This window comes from Rhagoletis zephyria, unplaced genomic scaffold, assembly GCF_001687245.7.
Source record: "Rhagoletis zephyria isolate East Lansing unplaced genomic scaffold, Rhagoletis_zephyria_1.1 Rzeph_scaffold_02266, whole genome shotgun sequence".
Classification (NCBI taxonomy): Eukaryota; Metazoa; Arthropoda; class Insecta; order Diptera; family Tephritidae; genus Rhagoletis; species Rhagoletis zephyria.
Genome location: NW_016159350.1, coordinates 20,224 through 27,347, shown reverse-complemented (window position 1 = coordinate 27,347; position 7,124 = coordinate 20,224). Strand labels below are relative to the sequence as shown.

The 7,124-nt window shown below is 34.2% G+C and overlaps 1 protein-coding gene across 3 annotated transcripts in view; it reads right to left on the bottom strand.

The window, feature by feature from the left end:
• LOC108366427 (feline leukemia virus subgroup C receptor-related protein 2-like) overlaps window positions 1-7,124 on the bottom strand; it is a 79,997-nt gene that overhangs the window by 53,955 nt on the left and 18,918 nt on the right. Inside the window, exon 1 of one of the 3 annotated variants that reach the window (XM_017620842.1) lies at window positions 4,123-4,509. The exons of the other annotated variants lie outside the window; for them this stretch is intronic. The gene's annotated coding sequence lies outside the window, so the exon portion shown is untranslated. Of the gene's footprint in view, window positions 1-4,122; window positions 4,510-7,124 lie in introns of those variants that run through there. 3 annotated transcript variants of the gene reach the window in all.

Genomic DNA, 7,124 nt, shown 5'->3' with positions numbered 1-7,124 from the left:
GACTTTGGTAATAAAATTCAATGATTTGCAAGCGTTGCTCGTTAGTAAGTCTATTCATGATGAAATGAATATATTAATTTTTGTGTGTGTAAAATTGCCTGTCGCACGGTGTTATGTGTATGTATGTACATATAATTAGCTAGACATATATAAAAAAATATTAAATATTAAATAAACAAAAGAAATATGCATTCTATTATTGCCACCATTGCAAATTACATTAAAAAAGTCCGGGATCCCGGGATTAACATCCCTAGTATGTGTAGACTTTCATAAAGATGCTAAAATCATTTCACAGCTATAAAGGTGAAGTGTGAATATGAGTAAAAAGTAGGTGAAGCAGGTGCCGTTGAATTACACTATGAAGGTTAAGTGTCAACCACTTTAAAAATATGCGAAAAAGCATGCAGAAAACCCTTTTCGAAGACAATCGCAGGATTTTTCATTATTTTCCTCACAGCCTTGTATATTACTTATCGCGCTGTAAGACAATTTTATGTGAACCGCGAAGCCAAGTAGAGTCACTAGAATTTTAAAGTATTTAAAGTAGAAAATTATATTATTTCCTAGCCACGGGGATGTTAAAAAGTCTAGAAACATATATGTAGATATGTACGTGGCCTTTAAATGAGAAATTGAAATACAGATTTTCATAGTTTTCGAAACCGCGAAAAAGTTGTATTTGCATCTGAAATAAATAATTGTAAACGAAAATCAACCATGCTTACATGGTAGGCACTAGAGGGCTGCATGAATGCATTCAAAACGGCTTTTGAATTATTCATATACAAAACGAATGAATGATTTTGGCTTCAAATTTTTTTGAATTTGAGTGAATAGCTATTCTGATATTTGTGTCGACATCACAATATTCAAACAAAGTGAAAATAAATTGAATTGAAATAAATGACAATTTTTTGTATGGATATCCAAAAATATTTTTTCTATGCACATATGTACAAACATACATATGTATGTATGTATGTATTGCGGCGCTCCTATTACATACGAAAAAACTTGTTTGTAGAAAAAAACTTTTACCGAAATGAGTTTAAATGATGCGAATCATGATACAAATATTTATAAGGTACAATCGCTGAGAGCCAGCTTTAGAAATTTTGACGTTTGCTAGCATTTTTGAAATTTTCTCTCGCCCTCATTTCATACGTTTGTTTGTTTCATGATGTGAATGTTTTCCATTCATTCATTCACATTCTTCCATTTGAAGGTAGAAAATATAAAACAAAATGTATATTCATAACTTACAAAATTCCAAACGCTGAGTGTTTTGTATGTGAAGTAAAATATTCAAATCTACTGTACTCTGTTTGGCTAGAAGTTTGAATGAATTCATGCAGCCCTCTAGTATGCACTTACACCTTTCCAAATTTACAGCCGGAAACCGACAAACAGCAAATAAGCTCAATTCGTCGTCGGACGCCAGCGGAAGTATTAGTATGTATAATGAATATACTTTTACTGGGTTTAGGATAAAAAAAAAAATAGGCTCGTAGGGAAGTTTTCTACATTGACGATGATTTTTGAGCCTACTTCAAAATAAGCTAATTTAAAAAAAAATTATTATATAGTTATTTTTTTTTATCGGAATTTGGTTCAGCTCCGATTATTTTTAATTAGTTAAAAGGTTCTTATTTGTGTTCCCTGCACTAGGTTTTAACGCAGATTTCAAAATGGTTCTCTTTTTTTATAAAGCAATCGTATTTCTGGCTAGTATATTTCAGGACGAATGGATAAGGATTAAGCCAAGAATTTGTGTGAGCAAATCCAATTTTTGGCAGCCAATGTCAGTTACGCGGTTTTGCGGAATGACGATACACGATTTTGTACTTTAAACGACGATTTGTATGTATGTAATTTTTGATCTTATGCGCTAGAGATGTTCGGAGATCATACATATGTACATACATCTGTTGAAACAATATGCAGATAATGCAGATACATAATTCCGATGTACAAAAATATTATAAAGAAAATATTATTATTATTATTATTATTTCTTTGGTAAATTAAAGGCGCTGATACCGAATACTACTTCCTTCATTTTTTTGGGGTTAAAATTTAGGAGACCTATAGTTATTTCAAAAGCCGCATAAAAAAAATTTATAGAAATGAAAAGAGTACCATTTTTGAATATTTCTCAAACTAGAGTAAAATTGTGACTACTGGTGTCATTCTAAATCCTGCAACCCAAAATATAACTTTTTATTACATAATTGACGCATTTTCTAAGAACATATTTGTGTATTTTTGACTTATGTCATGTTCTGACCGACATGGAAAACGTGTTTTCGTTGCTAAAACTGGTTTTCCATGGTCCATGTAAAATCTGTCAAACGAAAATCAGTTTTCGCTGAAAACTACTGGAAAAATCACGTTCCACTCCAATCGGTGTCTGCGCTAGTTTTTTCGATTATTCATCGAAGTGGAAGTCATAATTGATCATCTTTAATACGCCATTTCAGATTTATTGTTAATTGGCTGGCCAAATAGGAATGAAAGTAAGAAGTTGCTAATGAAATGGAAATGAGGGATAAGTATTTTGGTTTTGTTTTTGTGTAGCAAAACTGTAATCAAAGGATGTAGGAAATGTCAACGAAAACACTAACAACCGGTGTAAACGGCCTTCAGCGCACAACATCCCCAAAACTTGTTTTCAAAGTGTTTTCGTTGTCGGTCAGAACATGGTATTACTTTTTAAGCTTTTGCCACTTTGCAAATAATTGGAGTTGTGTATTTTTTTTTAGAAAAACCAAACAATAAAACTAAAGTGGTGTCTACTTTAAATGTGCCACACATCCAGCATCGCAGGTAAAAATCAATTTATGGATTTTTGTCTCAGTGCACACACACACTAAACAGCTTTGTTTACATAATTTGGAGTTAGATAGCCTAAGAATATTACATGTACATATGTATGTCATATATACACACATACATGTGCGTAAGCTCTTGCAATTGCCATGGGGCGCGTTGTTCGATGAAATTACGTTGGAACACCATTTTTGACTGAGTGAGGGAGGAATTAGGTGCTTTCTTGCTTATGTAAATTATTTCTCAAATGATGCTCGGATGCCGCATCATATCAGCTGTTACTGTAGCAGAGGAATATAATACTGATTATGATGCTATTCGAAAGTGAACTGACACACTTAGTGTCCACAAAAGCACGTTGCTGCTTAAAAATTATTTAATTTATGCTAACAGCATATGGAATCAGAAAATCAACAAATAAATTGAATAATTTGCGAAACCAATGCCAAAGGGCCATTTCCATTTGAGTGGGGGTGAGCTCAAAAAATAAATTGAGTAGTCCACTTGCAAAGTGTGCTATGTAAAATTTTTTCTATTTTTAGTTTTTGGTGGATTACATACCAGTATTTAAAGTAGTTTCATGTCCACTAACAACACAGTGCAAAATCTTTTTATATTCTGCAAAAATAGCATAAAATGTTAACTCTTCTTCCAAAAGTCGCTATCATACTTATTTATAAACTTTCAAAAGTATCCATCTTCTGATGAACCAAGAAAATTGCTTTGGGTCGTGTAGACTGTTAATGTTATAATTTTATAAGGCTCTTATTTATCCAAATTTTCAGGTAATAATAAAAAAGATTCAATTTAAATGTTACTTGTTGTCGTAGTCGTTTTTCCAAATTTATGGCTTTCTATTATCAAATCAAATAACGCTGTTAGCAAGTGGACGACTATTCAATTAACAAGTAACATACGCTTGGTAAATATTATTTTGATATTTTCATTTATGCCAATGCAACACTATGCGTCTGAATATATGTACATATCTCGGGGTTAAATCCATTAAGCAACACATTTTGCGCGCGAAATCACGGGAATTAATGAGTCAGGACTATACAAAGTGTCACTTTCGCGATTTCCAATGCCTTCCCTTGTGTGAGATCTCTTATCAGCTTAACCAGAGATGGGCGCTGATTGAGCAAATCAATACATGTTTTTGCTCCATATGTACATATGTATGTTGTTGTTTTTTTTACATGAGTGTTTTTGAGGTGCTTGTGAGGTATTATTTAATAATCTACTCTTTCTGTATTCACGTTTCTTATTTTCTTTTTGTTTGTAGCTTACATTTTAAACCACACCACTTGAACTTAAAAACTTGCATCTCTTCTAAAGCAACACAGCTTGGAGAAAATGTCACTGCTGCTTTTGAAGCTGTCAGCGCGTAACATAACTCTCGAAAGTCGACGTCGAACTGAATTCCGCAGGCATGTGGCTGACTATTTTTATCCCTATTTTTGCCGCCATCTAGTATAGGCCACTGAGTGCAGCTTCTTTTCATGGAGAACTCGTATATCACACACACACAATTACTTTCGAGAGGGGGGGAATATGGCGCAGATATTACTGTTGAAATGATTTCTCTACCGACCACCCACATCTTGTCTAGTCGTCATCATGTACATACATATGTATCAACGCACTCTTTAACTGCCACGAAACCAGCAACAAAACCAATAACAACTTCTATTACAACTATTGCCACCAGGGATGCCATCTCTGCTAAACCGAATTCCTCTGAGTTCTCCTCCAAAAAATGCTCAATTGCCTAAGTGCGGCTTGGTTATACTATCGTTACAAATACAACTAAATCAGAATATATGAATATATGTATTTATGTGGTATAACACAAGCAGTGCGCTCAGATTTTATTTTAAGAATATATTACATACATATATACATAACAATAATAATAATAATAATCGATTGGATATGTGTAAGTATGAATGTTAGTGTTTGGCCGAGCTTCTCCTCCGATTGTATTTTAATGAAAGCTGTTTTTCATGGCAGAAATACACTTTGAAGTTTGCCATTGTGGGCGACCGCTATTAGAAAATACTTGTTTTTTTATTTTTTGATATTGGGTTGAACCGGGCTTGAACCCAGGTCCTGCTGTAGAGCGTACTGCTAACCAATACACCACAGTGGACGCATACATATGTTTACCAAAACAAACTATCACATATAGTACCACAACAGCTCGAAAATTGCTGGAAATTTCGTGAAGGGTTCGTTGTAAGCAAAAGAACGCTTCTTGATTTTTTTTTAACCAGGAAAATTTAACATGCAGAAAACTAAAGGGCCATATAGGTATGTATGTATCTTCCGTAGAATCTTTTTTCTTTTGAAGTCCAAATCCGCAAGAGCTTAAAAGTTATAGCTGTCAACAGTGACGTGGGTGACTACTTGTTTGACGACAGAAGATAGTTCGTTTTTATTCCTTCACCACCAGACATACGAGATTTGCTTCTCTATCTAATTTCGCTAAGGCAGAACAGACGTTGCGTTTGTTGTTACCGATGCCCCCGTTACTATTCTTTGAAATCTTCAATGGCATATTCCATGCCAACAGGATCACAGCCATGACCGAAGTTAATTAACTCAATAATAAACAGAATCAATTCTGAGGTATTTGTGCGACCACAAATTCTCATAGCCGTTTTTTAAAAATCAGTTTTTGCAAGATAGACTTTTTTTTACTGTGACTGCCTATATAAATTTTGTAGAAGGTTTTCTACGCTCTACGCGGATGACCATTAAATGGCCAACTCTTCTTTAATGTTTTTTTTTTTTTCTCCAAAAATCGCCGCTGAATGTGGAAATTAGGGCCCTCTGTTATCGGCTTTTATAAGAAAATTTCGCACCCCGATCTCAAAATCTCCCAAAATATGAAGTCCTTCCTCCATTGCACTCGAATGCACCAAAATGGCCGAATCATACCTCGGTCGACATCCCTGATAACATCAAAAGCTCTGAGGTAAGAAAATTCTCGCTCAGCCTCCACAGCTCTTACACTAACACAATTGAATAAATTTGATTCAATCGCTCTTTGAGGGTGGTTTTTATATTGTACTTACCCTGCAGGAAACGGGGCTAGTTTGTAGCTAACTTTTAACCACCCAGCAGTCTACTAGATGCAACTTTTTATTATTTATTTCCTTTGGCCGTAACTAACTATTTTTGAAGGGCGATGGCCGCAATAAAGTGAGAACTGGCTTCCTCTGCATTGGGTGTCAACCAAATTGTAACTAACTACTTTTGGACACAAAATGTCAATAAATAAATGCTTTTTTTAATTTTTATTTATTTCCTTTATTAAACATTACATATTTGCTTATTTGTTTAGATGTTTTTTGTTTTTTTGTAGGTAGTCCCATATTTGAATTCCGCAGACATAACATCAAAATATAATATAAAATTTCGATCTATATTTTATTTGTCCTGAATTCGAAAAAGCATCTCTGAAGTGCAGAAAAATGTGTATTCAAAGTAATTTTTGCATGAGGATATTTAAATAGAAACTTGTTTAACGAAAACAAACTCCAAATAACGTCCGCATGACTTAACAACTCACTTACGAGTCCATAGTTTTGTGACATCTTTTGTAATATGGGTGCTTCCATGATGTCGGACGTGACACCCGTACAACTTTAGAGTTAAATAAATCATACGAAAAAGGAGGTCAGTTATAAAAAAAAGTTTGCCGTTGTGTAGCTTTTAAACCGTCCTTTGGGCGGGTGTCGGCAAAATCGATGAAAAGGAGGTAATAACGGATGTGACAAAAACAGAACTCTGTGAATCCTGTGAGGTTTTTCTTTCTTAAATATTCTTTAAATAAAATCATATTACGGACCATTACAACCAATTCATATTTAAACAGAAGCAATTCGAGACAGATTTTTCCCCCACACAATGGACCTTATGCAAAATAAGTGAGCTAAGGCTCAGACTGAGTTTTTGCACTGACGAAGTAAGCTGAAGCTCAAGAATTTGTACTGAAAATCGAGTCCGAAGCTTGAGCTCACTTTTTATGCATGATGGCCAATCTTTTTACTAGTAATACATATCTATATAATTAAATTTTTTATTTAACTTATTCAGTTCTTCTCTCCACCGTTTCGTGTTTTGTAACCTATTTTCGCCATCTGAATACGAAAATTAAAGTTATTGAGTCTTTTGCACCTATTTACTGGCATTTTCGGTCTACATTTTGATGGAAACACCAATACGTAAGTGGCTAATTAAAACTCAGGCATTTACCGAAATCGCGCAAAGACCTATAAGTTGGT